This window comes from Scleropages formosus, chromosome 10 (genome assembly GCF_900964775.1).
Source record: "Scleropages formosus chromosome 10, fSclFor1.1, whole genome shotgun sequence".
Taxonomy (NCBI): Eukaryota; Metazoa; Chordata; class Actinopteri; order Osteoglossiformes; family Osteoglossidae; genus Scleropages; species Scleropages formosus.
Genome location: NC_041815.1, coordinates 12,451,935 through 12,466,106, shown reverse-complemented (window position 1 = coordinate 12,466,106; position 14,172 = coordinate 12,451,935).

Below are 14,172 nucleotides of genomic sequence, written 5' to 3'. Positions count from 1 at the left end.
CATCTTCTTCCTGACACACACACACACGCACAAAATGTCTAACACATCCCAGCAGGATTCCCCTACCATGTAAAATTGCTTGAATCCAGAATGACAGTACCGACAACAAATAAGCACAACAAGCTCAAACAGCTCGCAAATGCTCCTGCCCGGTCAAACTCACACTGAGAAATGTACGTGAAGTCTGGGTGTAGAACACAGCGCCGATGCTCCACAACAAAACCACGCCCTTCCCATGATCCCACACTGAACACTAAGGAGCCATCCTGACCCACCAAGCCATACAACCCCTTTACGTGAGAAGAAGGCCACGAAACACAAGGCTTCAGCTTGCTGTAGGGCAGCTTCACGACGGCTTCCTTCCTCAGCGTGTGGAAATGTCGCTTAAATAGCTGACCTCACACACCTCAAACCTCAATCACCAGGTCTTTCCGCTAGTAAACACAACACTTAGATGCCAACAACAGTGCTGGATCACAGCAGACTGCATCTCTTTATGGCTAAACAAAGTTGAAAGGCATCCTTGGCTGACTGAAGTCGAGTCCTAATCCCCACTCCCAATCCAGCGATGCATGTATAAATCATCACAAGGACAAGTAAGCAACTGGCAGCTCCCCCATTACACACACACACACACACACACACACACACACACACACACACACACACACACACACACAGACAGTCACCAGAGGAAGCTGCTGGCAAAAACAAGCCCGTTGCTTTTAGGCTCTTCAGAAGTCCTTTGAGCTACAGTCTGGCCATGAGGTCAACACACGGAGGACACCTGCACTGCACCCTACCCCATCACCGCACACACGTAGCTCTAAGCCGCGTTGTATGCTCCTCCTTCCCTACTACACCCTTGTCCCTACACCCCTGCTCTACCCATCAGACCTAGGAGCCCTTCCTCTGCTTACATTGATTTTATGACAAGCTTCAGAGTACAGATCTGGACTCCACTGCGGTGTGGCTGCAGGCTCAGAGCTCTGGGCAACTGTACCGTGGTCCTGCCTGGTAAGGTAAATGAGGCCAGTCATCGCACACCCAGCATGGACTTACCACCTTTCATACATAAGTACAGAAGAAGCGGGAAAATGTTCCCGACCGAAAAGACAAATTAGTTTTACTAATTGCAGGCAGAGTGACGGCAGTGGACGACTTCACCCTTTCTCAGGCTAATGGGCCATTTGAGCACAAACGTCTCTGCATGCCTCCTTCTCCAACAGCAGACCATGACAACGGGTATTTTTTCCAAGTTAAGTGCACGAAGCCTTTAGCCTTTCGAGCTCAGCCGAGCGGGTGTCTGGTCCGGCCCGCGTCGCGCGGCTCCTCGGTGCGGCAGAGATCCGGAGCCGAGCACCGATACCCAGCAGCCACCTCAGACAAGCTTTCAGCTCTGGGTCCCAGAGTAAGAAGCGGCAGACAGGGAATAGGGGTGGATACAGAACTACAAGGGACTGGGGCTGATGTGCGAGAGAGTTACCATAGGACACGAACGCGGCAGGGAGAGGGAGGAAGGGAAGATGGAACGGAAAAGTGGGGAACAAAGACGGAAAACGAGGGCTGCAGGCGGGTGAGTGACAGAGCAGAGACAAAGGAAGAAAAGGAATTGGAGAGGAGAGGAGCTGGAGAGATGGGACACAAGGTTTTTTTGTTTTCTTTACATTCTTAATCTGACAACTCAGCGTCTCAGAACCAATAACATATCTCAAGTGGTGCCTGTGATGAGAGAAAGATAAACTGCACACTCTCTGCTACCACTGCTCTCCTACCCCCACACGACCCTCATGGAGACCCTCCCCCCACCCAGCGCTCAGTTCGGGAGCAAAGTTTTGGTGGGCAAAGTGGCAGGAGCGAAACCCACCAGACACATCCCTTTGCTTCACAGCCCGTGCTGTGCAGCTGAGCTCGTGGGCAGATGGACGACGCCAACAGAGCATCGCACCTTCCCGGTCCTCCCATCCCACCCCACCCACGTCCTCGACCGCATGCCCTCCCTGACCACGTGCCCTTGTTGGCCTCAACCACGTCAATTGAATACAGGTTTATTCTCCCTGTCATACCTATAACAGCCACTTAAGCTGGGAAATAAGGGGTGGGGACTCGGAACTCATTCGGGGCTTAATTGACATTGGGCAGAGGATCAGGGAAAGAAGGCTGACATTTGCAAGGACATCTGCACATGTCGGCTGCCTGCTCTACCCAGAATCAAATAGGGCTCCTGCCCAAGGAGGTGTGATTTGCTTCTGCACTCAAATGTACATAGACACATCGCACACCCCCTCACCCACACACCCTTCAAATTTCCAGAGTCAGAAACACGAAAATGATAATATAAGGCTGCCGGATCGTAATTCTCTATGCTCTTCACCAACTGCAAAAACAGGTGAATCACTGCCTTCACCTCACGGTAGCCACTTTTTTTGGAGCCTCGTCAAAATCCACCCAGAGAAACCGGAGCACTAAAACATGCGACTCGTGTTCAGCTGCAACTGTCAAAACAATATAAGCTAAAGGTATTTATTAGAGTGAGGGGTGTGGCAGCACAGCAGGTTTGGCTCTGGGGTTCGAGTCCCGCTTGGAGTGCCTTGCAGCCGACCGGCATCCTGTCCCAGGCATGTCCCTTCACACCCCACGTTAGGCTCTGGCTTGCTGCAACCCCACTTCAAATAAGTGCTTTCTATGTGTATTTATTAGACACTTTTTTTTTTTTTTTTTTACTCTGCCTCCACAGTGTCACCTGATTGACAGCACTGAAACAGCCAGCATGAGCTGACCCACAAACAAAGGGTGTACATTCATCCTACCACCTTTTGCACACTCCTGGAATGCATGCTGCTTAAATGTGCCAGCAGATTTATATTTATTCATTTAGCTGACACTTTTCTCCAAAGCAACTTACAATGTTAAGGTTACAATTATTTACCCATTTATACAGCTGGGTAATTTTACTGGAGCAATTCAGGGTAAGTACCTTGCTCAAGGGTACCAGAGCCAGAGGTGAGGCTTGAACCTGCAACCTTTGGGTCCAAAGGCAGTTGTTCTAACCACAATGCTACCAGCTGTCCCTCTAGACAGTGTCAAAAACAAGGAATGGGACAAAATGATGCTAAGTCCTTTCCATTAGGAGGGAGAAAGCTCATTGTTGTACTTCCGGAACAGAGGTTGAGAAAGTGAGGAAAGCAACATGTTGCGAATACGACTGAGGACAACCACCAGTGCAAGATATTAGCAAGTACACAAAGCAGAGCTGGATTAATGTGGGGTTAATGTCTGTGATATCCTTCCTCATGAAACGTTGACCTCTGCCTTTTCAGGTCCATGCGCAGACCATCCTGCCACCTGAGAGACACGAGATGACAAACTTCACTGAAGGAAATGCCATGTTACCGACAGGGATGGGGTCATACGTCCTGCAGCATCTCAGGGGCTGCAAAGAAGCTCGGCGCTCATGTCAGGCTGCTGCTGCGGCGATGTGACAGCGCATGGACACGTACATGGGACCGCAGTGACTCTCTTGACCCCCACCTGCTCTGCCACAAGGAGAGGTCTCCTGGCTGCCACTCAGTGTCCCAAATTAACCCCAAAAATTGTTCTCTCAGGTCAGCTGGAAGAAGGGGAGTGACTCAGTGAAGACTATAAACATCAAGTACCAAATAAAGTGAGACGTGAGGACAGGCTGGAGTATATGGCCAAAGCACAATCCTCTGGTATAACCATTTAGTATCACAAATATCTACAAAGACTGTGGGGTAGCTGGTAGTGTAGTGGTTAAAGCTGCAGGTTCAACTCCCATCTCCTGCTGTAAGAGCTTTGAGCAAGATACTCCAGTAATGTCACCAAGTCATATAATGGGTAAATAACTAAGCTGCTTTGGAAAGAAGCATCAGCTAAATCAGTAAATAATATAGAAGAGGAGAAAGGTCATTCCAGTTTTAAACGGTCACTCGTCATCATTTCCATAACAAACTATTCGGCTTGAAGAAGGCAGCGAACCACACGTTCATCAGTGAATAGCCCATCCTTGGAGGCGAAATAGAAGCGGAAAGACATGGGGCTGTGGGGCAGAGACAGGAAATATGGGATGCTGATGTTCAGTTACAGGTATGTAGTATCCAGATAGTTACTGTTAGAGATTACAGACCCTCTTCTGTCAACATATGATGATCCAGAAAATGATTTTTAGTTTAGACAATTACATTTGCAGGTGGTCCCCGATTTACGATGGTTTGACTTAGGATTTTTTTTTTTACTTTACTATGGTGAGCTGGCGATAGACATTAAGTAGAAACCATACTTCGAATTTTGATTTTTTTCCTGGGCAACCGACATGCAGTGCAATACTCCCCCAGGCAGCGATCAGCATCTCCCGGTGTGTCGCGGTTGTGTTTTATGCATCCGTAACGTTACGGAAACGCCCACATGTGCCTCCTGCTACTAGAGGGAAGAAGAAAAGGAAGGCAATTGCTCTTGAGGAGAAGCTCAAGATAATTGTCCAGCATGAAGGCGATAAGCTCGTAATGGCCATCGCACATATGCTCGGATATGACGTTCGGTAGGTTAGGTGTATCAAATGCATTTTCGACATATTTTCAAGTTACCATGGGTTTCGCGGAACGTAACCCCATCGGAAGTCGGGAACCACCTGTACATTTATTCGTTTAGCAGCCGCTTTTCTCCAAAGCAACGTACATCTCGAGTTGGGTCACTTTAGAGAGAAGCACCTGCTAAGTCGATACATGTAACGGTCCTTCATTTAAACGTCACTTGCAGGACAAATAAGAAGGGGAAGAGAAAAGAGTACAGCTATGAAACGTCCGCTCAACTTGGATGAGACTGGGCAGACAAGCAATTAAAGCATACATGCTTGAACATCCAGACTGGTTCACACTGGTGGGAGAGTGGATGAAGCTGTAGGGTCCTTCACAACACAAGAAAAGCGCTCATTTATAATTTCAGACAGTGCTGACGCAGAGCAAAAACGAAGGAAACCGATAAATACTGCTTAAATGTCAAATGCTAGGCAGAGGCCGTTTAAAAGAATTCGAACAATGGGAGAATAAAACAGACTTTCACTAAACGCTGCTGATGGCTACGCACAGGGGCTTTTGCCTTTTTGCGTGAAATCGCTGTTGCGAAGAGGGTTCGACCACCCAGCAGACAGGCACCCGCACCCCTCCATCTCCTCTGCTCTGCTCCCGGGGGGGTAAACACAGCGGCGCTAAACGCAGGCACAACCAACCATCCTCGTTCTTTCTCGATCTCTCGCGCAGCCAGACAGACACGGAGCAAAAGAGCCACTTAAAAGCAAATCAACGAATCAATACGGCAATGAACAAGCCCATTGGTTTTGACAGCTCTCTCCTAACACAGGCAGAAGGACTGCAGTTCACGGGGAGGTATTTAGAGACCCAGGACAGGCCTGTGCGGGTGATGAGCGGCGGTCTGCCAAAAATGGCGCAGCCCCCGCCCGCCAACCCCCCATGCTGATCAGCTGTTCAGATGCCATATTGATCCGTGTCATTCCTTAAATATACAGTGAGGAACAGGCATGCATAATGGCGGTCACAGAGGTTTTGGCAAGGCAGAAGTGATTAAAATCTTCAATTAATCAAGGCAATCAAATCTGATTAGAGTTAATGAAGGTCTGGGGACAGATGCAAAAACAAAAAAATGACAACACGGTCCAGCCGGCAGCACAACGGGATAGCAGGAATAAGGCACCGTTCAAGTGGACTGAAGGTGACGGCAGAACCGGACCACGTTGCACCGCCAGGAGGGAGATGGGTGGTGTTCCTCACCCCACAATACTCTTCCACGCACATCCAGGGGTAGGTGGGAATGTGAAAGCATTAAACTAACAATATAGCCCTTACACACAAGCAAACAAATCACGTGACCTGGGAGGTACAGTATTTGTAACTCACTCAGTCTACGAATTTCAATAATCATCCTCATAAAAGGCAGGAATATTGATTGCTCTTTTTCTCATCGTGTTCAACCCTAACCACTTCCCCTGGTTATCTTGTCACAGTGTCTTGTATGCCAGGGTAATGCTAACAGTTACACAGAAGTACATCTTTTCCAGGCAGGTAGTCTCTGGAGCCTGTCTTTCTCCCTCAGCCCTCAGCCCAGGGCCCTGGGCCCTGAACCACCTAACTGTCTGTCACTACCCCTTCTCATTGCATTTTCTCTCAGGCATCTCACTCCCATCACCTAATCCTGCCCTCACGCTGCCTCTCTGCCCCTGCCTCCATACACAATTGGCCCTCTCCCTCTGCCTGGGACCGTAGTCCATTGAAAAGCCATCTGAAACCATAATCAACTGCAGGCCGATCAATAGCCGCTGGCTGCAGAGTGCATGAGGTGACGGCACCTTCATTGAGCCGTCAGTCAGCAGCCCGCTCGTTTCTCACCGCCGCCCGCGTTTGTCAGCCGAGGCTCGGTCACCGCGCTCGTTCCGGACACGCATCCGGCACACGGGTCCTGGAAAGATGCCCGCGCGCTGCCAGCTCTCAAGCGGCAAAACGGCACATAATGAAATCACACTGCACGCAAATACATAATTATACTTACTTCTTGCAGATTTCTTCAATACGGGGAAAATACTGAAGGTGCAAAAATTAATAACTGCACATATACGCACATATTTTACCATGGCGAGCGCAGTTTTCATTTTTCTACGGCAATTTTTCATTTGAGAATGCAATAACAGACGTTGTCAGTGAAAATATACACGCGGCCAGTAGCGCCAATTGCCTGCAATTTTTTGAGAGAACTCATTTTCTCCAAGCATTCACCGTGTTGTATTAAATATTTTCACAGGGTGTATTTACAGGTCACCAAGGCCCAGCGAGAACAGTCAAGAGTCACAAATTCAGAAAAACAGAAGCAAGGCATTTCAGATTCCTTGGAAGACTTCCGAGTACAGAAATGTCATATTGTTATTCCGCTTGTCACTTTTGCTATGAATGGTGCTCCACCACATGGCCAGCAGTTTCAGTGTAGGGTGATTTATGAAGGGGAGTACAGGCACATAGCAAGCCATCCATTCAAAGGAAGAAAACTGTTTGGTGTCACTCAGGAGGGAGCGTGGCAAAGCGTCTTCCCGAGTCTGACGGCCGTCCTCCAGCCGCAATATCACCCGCGATGCTGTATATTAGCGAAGGAGATCAAATGCTTTACCAACTCCCGACACTCCTGCAGCTCACCAGGCTTCATCTATTACTTCTGATAGGCAGCAGGCTCACGGTACGTACTAAAGGTATGCATCTGTTACGATGGCATATTTGTGTGCTGGAATGAACTGTCCGGGGTGTATTTCCTGCCAGCTTTGAAGGGTGCTGTTTACCATTCCGGACTATGAAATGCACCCGTGTGTTGTTACAATAAGCAATACCGTTGAAGGCGGAGCAGCGAAGACATTCTCGAGAGACGACATTGATAAATCTATCCAAAGCAAAAGGCAACCTGAGCTGTCAGACGTGTTCCACAAACATCTGTGTTATTGCAGTAACATCACAATTCGCGTCCAAGAACGAGCCGCAAAACTGCAAGATTAGGAATCTACATGCGTAATCTCAGACCTAACAAAGTGAACGATTTCATTTCCCCTGCAACGACATGCCGCCGCGTTCACTTCTGACATTTTGCCCGTAATAAAATGTTCTGGACCAACAGGCCGTTGGCATGTAAAAAAGCCTCCATCCCCATCAGACCTGTAATTCAGAGAAGCAAAGCAGAATAAAGCGAGGAAATCTGCGGAGGTTTACACAACTGTCTCGCGGGATCTCGCCTGATCTGCTCTTGCTCCGAGCAGCTGCCAGTCCGGCTCTCCCGCCCTCCTCACCAAACCACCTAACCCTCAGCAGGGGAAGGAAGAAAGGAGAAAGCAGGGAGAGGAGGATTTCAGCAGGATATAATCTGTCCTCTGGGAAAACGGAGACTTGTCTACTTCAGTCAACTTGGAAGCATAGATTTAGGTCCGGTGTCAACTCTGCAGATAGCCAGCTTGCCATTGTCCCCATCCCCCCAGACTGAGCCTCAAGGACAGCACCAAGGATAATCCTGCTTGACAGATGCACACAGATCACAAAACAGGCAAAGGCTTCCATCAGCATCAAAATCTGTCAAGAGTGGAGCTCTCGAACGAGAAGATGGTACGGAGGTTAAGGAACCGGACCAGTCACTCGAAAGGATACCAGTCTAGATCTCCGGTAGGTAAAGACCATTGAACCTTTGGTGCTGGAGGAGGTTTTTAAGGATACAGTGGAGAGCTAAGACAAATAATAGATGGATCCTGGATCAGATTAAGTCAGAACACTGAGACTGAGGTCATCACTCTTTAGACGTGTCATGAGAAGACTGGAGTGCCTCGAAAAAACAGTCATCAACAGAAAACAAAAGATCAGCAGCCAGACGGATGAAGCCACCCCTTTCCAGCCTAACGACAAGTAGAGAACATAACATTGTTAACATTAACTCAACGGTGCTCAATAACAGCAATTGCAGACAACGGTACTTAATATAATTTAGTTCCGTTTAAGAGCTGTATAAATGTGAGAAATAAATGCAATCAATAAGTTGCTTTGGAAAACAAGATCTGCAAAGAAAACCGTTACACTAAACAAGCTTGATGAGTATGCTATGAAAAACATCTGTTCTCCGTTATAATTATTGGAATCATATTCTCCTGAGAGCGGGCAGTGCAGCAACGACTTGGTTTATGAAGTGTGCGGAACAGCAGGTATCAACACTAAAAACCCAGCCCTTGTTGCAGAGTAAGTTTGAAAAAAAGTTTTAAAAAAAAAAAAAAAAAAAGGAAAGCAGAAGATGGGATAGAATAATAATGAAAGTGAGAAGTGTTTTGTTTTGTTTTTTCCCCCCCTCCCCCCTCTCCCCAGAACTTTCCTCACACTTTAGTCTCTGCCGCTCCTGGGAATCTCAAAGGATTCTAAGAATACAGCCCTCCCTGTAAAACATGTCAAAGCCCACAGCCTCGAGTGCAGCCATCTGCAGGCACTACGCACGAAAAGCCAGGCAGCGCATCCTGACTCAAGAGCTCTTCCTCTCACTTCACAAAGGCTGCGCTGACAGGGAGTGAATAAACTGCTCTTTCTGCAGGCTGAAGCTCTGGCTCCAGGAGAAATGGGGATTGCTTTGGGACAGGGGACGGGGGCAACAATGCACGCACAACCTGTTTATCACAGTCATTAATGGTGACTAAAGAAACGATACCACCCGTTCAAAGGAAATTAATTACTTTTTTTTGACAGTGCATAAAAAGTAATCCACCAACGCAAAGGTCAGTCCATTCGTTCGCAAAGCACCTTCAGCGGAGCTTCGATGTAAACTACGAGCGGCCAACCGCCGGCAGAGTCAGACTTCTGAGATCCTTCAGAGCTCCATGTGGGGAATGTATAAGGAAGTCCTGCAAAGACAAGAGCGCTAAACAAAATACAGAAAGGGGTTTGAAGCGGAGAACGTTGATCTGTGCAGAGCAAAGCTTCCCCATCCGCAATCTTGGCATTTGGAGCAGTCCCTCCCTCACACGCTTTCTGTTCCAAGCACAATGACACCTGCTGTTTTCTTCTCAGTCACTTAAACCCTGTAACGTGTAAACACAGGACCAGCAGCAGCACAGAGCCATTGCATCTCCAGCTGGACCAAGAGCGTGTCTGCCACCATCCCCCAACACATCAGCACTTCAGAATCAGCCATGCAATCTTGACAGCTCCTATTCTCCGACTTCAATCGGCGAACGCCGACAGGATGCGATTACTTGGTTGTCCTTTAAGAACGGCCCCCTGTTAAAACGCCAGGTCCACGCACTTTAAATGGCAGCCATGAGGTCGCCGTCACAGTATCTTGCAGGAATAACACCAACGGCATTTTCTCTTCTTATGTTAGCTTGTAAAAGACACACAATAACGTGCAATTTCATCTTTTAAATACTAACAGAAGATGGCAGAAGCAAGGCAAAATTGCAAAAAATTTTTCGTTTCATATTTTATTTAAAAGCTATCCCCCATCGCAGCCTGCACCTCCCACTCCCTTGTGTTCAGGTACAGCTACAAAGAGAATTTCCTCTTCCCTCTGCTACCCACAGACTCCTTTCAATCCCTAACAGCTCCTGCAGCTTCTCCTCACTCTTTGACAGAGCCCAGGCAGCCCTGTAGACAGACCGGGTGGGCCCAACGCCGAAACCGTTCCGTCAAGTAAGGGCTGCGTCTGCCAAAATTTTCACACGACGCACTTCTATGTGCGGTGCATTCTTGACAGCAAAGCAGCTGGGCTACAGGTGAGTCGGATGCAGGTCAAAAGATTTCGATGTGCCTCCACATCAGCTGTATGTTTTCTTACATTGTTCTGTAGAGCCCGTCTGAACCAGCACCACCTGCCGATATACACCAGGAAAATATCCCCCCCCCCCAGTGCTGTTGCTTTATTCATTGGGGCTGAAGACATCTCTATCAAGGCCTGCCATTTTCATTTGAAACTGTACATCACAATTAAACATTATCCATTACACCCCCCCGAGCCATCCTACGGGAATGTAAAATCCCGGTTGACTCACCGAGGTGGCTGTACTGTGAAAAATGCCTCCATACATATGGGTACAAACTATTCTTAACATCTACCCACTGCACTTGTTGCATAAAGAGGAAAATAAAAATGTGGCTAATTAGCTCTGCAGACCTTTAATCCTTCTCTTTTTTCCCCTACATTTTTTCCATAGAAACTGAAGGCATTTATGAATAAGACAATTATAACACACTCATCCTCTAAGCCCTCCTCCTCCTGCATCAAGTAGCTTGTTATAGAAATTCTAACAAGGACTAGGAATGAAAACCACTTGAACAGAATTGGCAATAATCTTCTCCTTAGTCGCATAGTTTTGCTTACTAAGAAAGGGTGATTTTCCTCGCCAAACCGTGATTAAAATGATGAACGTTATATTTCTGTTCAGATCACCACCACCGCAGTCGCGGCAAATTCTGGCTCCTCTCCCATGCTGCACCTCACTCAGCGCTGTCCAATCAAACGGCCCGATTGCATCCACTCTTATCTCGGCGAAAGAAGGCACTTTTGCTTGATACATATGCCTCATTATGCTTTAGGTATTTATTCCTGAGGACTGAAAAGATAAAGCCAGATAGACTCCTCTTGGCAGAACCAAGGGAAACATGCTTTTCCGCCTTATGTAACACAAAGCTTCAAGCTGTCACAAACTGCACTGCAAAGAAGAACAAAAATTCTACCTGAACAGGTGTATCATCTGGAACCATGAAAACAGCACATTTCTGGAACTGTATCGTGACAAAGTAAAAATATCTACAAACAAATGTAATTAAATTTTCTCCTGCATTTATATCATATTCTAAAGATACCTTACACTCAAACATACTGGTCTCATTATAATGGGTTGGTCAGTATGATAAATTTCCAGAACCTCTAGAAATACTATGAGACTGATAATGGCACCTGCAGTTTGTGGGTTTCTATAATCACACACTGCAAGTCTTGCATTTGAAGAGACAGTTGCTCAGGATCAGGAGTAGAGAGATAAAGCATTTCGGTCGATTGGTAAAGCAGCAACATGGTGTGTATTGGGACTACTGATGCCCCTGGTAGACCCCATGCAGACGTGCACTCCTAAAGCTCCTTCCATTCTGTGACAAATCGTAAGCATTCCTGAAAGGTCTTCAGATGCCAAAATCAAATCAACTTATTAGACAAACACATACATGCAGGCAGTGAGACACAGATTCACTCACATGCATACCTATATGCATATAAGCACGTTATATTACACACCTTTGGTATTTGTTCAAAAGGAGGAAGAAGGATGCATTACATCTTCATTGAACAGTTGCCAACCTCTGCTTGAAAGCAAGGCAAAGGTGTAAAACATAAGAGAACGGAAAAGGGAATTTAAAATAAGTGTAGAAATTTTGGCTCAAAAGATAACATATCAAGGTTCTATAACACTTACACCTTGCAAGACACTGCCACTTCATTACACATCTAACATTTTCCAAACTTCAGTATAAAAGGTGTGATCAACTTTGATCTTCAGAAGTGCCTGAAATACTTCTTTCAGCAAGGACGCCGTACACTGTCCTGAACATTATTCCAATGACTCCAAGTCTCAAAGAAAAAAAAAAAAAAAAAAGTCTCATTAAAAAACCCAACTATTCGACCTTGCCAGGAAAATGCATAACGCAGGTGAACAAGCTATCACAAAAGAGCATTAGTAACGAAATCACATTCAAATTTTCAAGAAACTTCAAAACTACTCATATCCAGAGAAGACTGCATAAATCAAAATTGGGTTCATGATGAAGGTTCATCAGACCCTAATATTGATCTAATTAAGTGATTGAAACCTTTTACTGACAAAGTTGAACTATTCAAGTACTGATTCGGCAAAACTGCAAAAGAAGTTGCATATCAAGTAATGCGTTCAAACCCAAAGTTAAGAACAGGACAAGAATTAACTAGGAGTCTCCTCCAGTAGGGACGTATCAGTCATCTCCAGATCAGCTCTGACAGCAATTACTCAGAGCAGTTCCTGCATACAGGAAGGACGGTTCTGTCTGTGCCCGAAGGCAAACCTCAGAAGGCAAGATTGTGGATTATGAGGGTAACTCACCATGCAGAGGGCAGATAATTCTGGGGAGGATTAATCAGGGCACTCGGTCATTAATGCCTGCCAGAACTGCATAAGCAGTAGTTTCCCCTGTTAGCTGCCTGCACTTTGTTGCTTCACATAAAAATTTGCAGGGGGGGACATACACTGTATGATATTATGAGCAGGCACCAATAATGCCTCCCCCCAAGATACCCTGCAGGGGCTCTTGAGAATATGACTTCAAAAGTGGCACTGCAGGTACACTCTTTCAATAATGGAAAACATGAGAGAACCACAAGACAATAAGATCACCGGTTACAGGAGGAAAACATTTAAGGAAAAGAAATTAATGCATGCCATGAAATCTTATGAAGAAACACTTCATTGATGTGAGCGCTCAGGTTGCTGGTGAACAGAAAAAAAGCCGTGACAAAACCTTTGTGTTGAGCAAGCAAACCCAAAAAGAAAACAGTGCACACTCCTTTAAAATCTTACATGAGCAGCACTGGCAAAGGACACATGCAGAGAGAAGTCCAAAATCAATCTATTGAGAAAAGGCTTTGAGACAATTTGAGCATGAACATGGTTCTCTGACACAGTCCACAGAAGGTAAACCGACATCGGCACAGTGGTAGAGTGTTGCTACCCTGGACTTGCTGATAGCGAGGTCACGGCTACAAGCCGTCCATGGCAACGGACACAGCACGACACCTGGGAGTGCTGTTGGACAGCTTCCCGGATCATCGGAGTGCATTCTGAAAGAAATGTCCACGTTTGGGGTTTTCATCACGTTGGAGGTCACCTGCCCTTGTAACAAAGAAGGAACCTTGCCATTGCCACTGAAGGGAAACCAGGGAGTCTCTTACATCATAACCAGTGCCCTAAATTTTCAACCCACTCCAGCATTTAAAACACCCTGGAATTTAACACCAGCAGCCTACTGAGCCACTGTTCCCACAAATCACATAATAGTAAATTATGCACACCCCCACAGCAGTATTTTTCTGCCATCTGTGTTCCGGCTCTGGGAATGTATGTTTTCCAAAGGCATCCCCAGTCCCTGTCCTCGACCAGCCTCCCTGCTCAATTCACTTGGCAAGTTGCATTTCCCCACCTGGGAGTTCAGGGAGACAAGGCACAATTTCATGGGTGTTATCCACAGTGCTTGGAACCAAATGCTCTCTAGCTCAACATTTATGCAATTCACTGTAATCAAAGCATGGACACTGGTACAGTGTCAGTGGCGGTGGGGAGGGAACAATCTTGTGAAACGTTTAGGACAACCGAAGCTTGACAAGAGGGCAGGCACAGTGGGCACATCAGAATAACTACAGCTCTGTTACCAGCCACTTCAATACCGAAGTTACATAGAGCTATGGTCTAGCCACCTACCAGCTCTGTTCAGGAAAATATTAATGATAACGAACAAGAAATTCATCCCTATTTTTAGGCTTCTAAAATAACACCAGCATCTTGTTAAATGAACGTAAATTTTGGAACTGGCAGGAAAAGTGACAACATAACAGACACAGCAG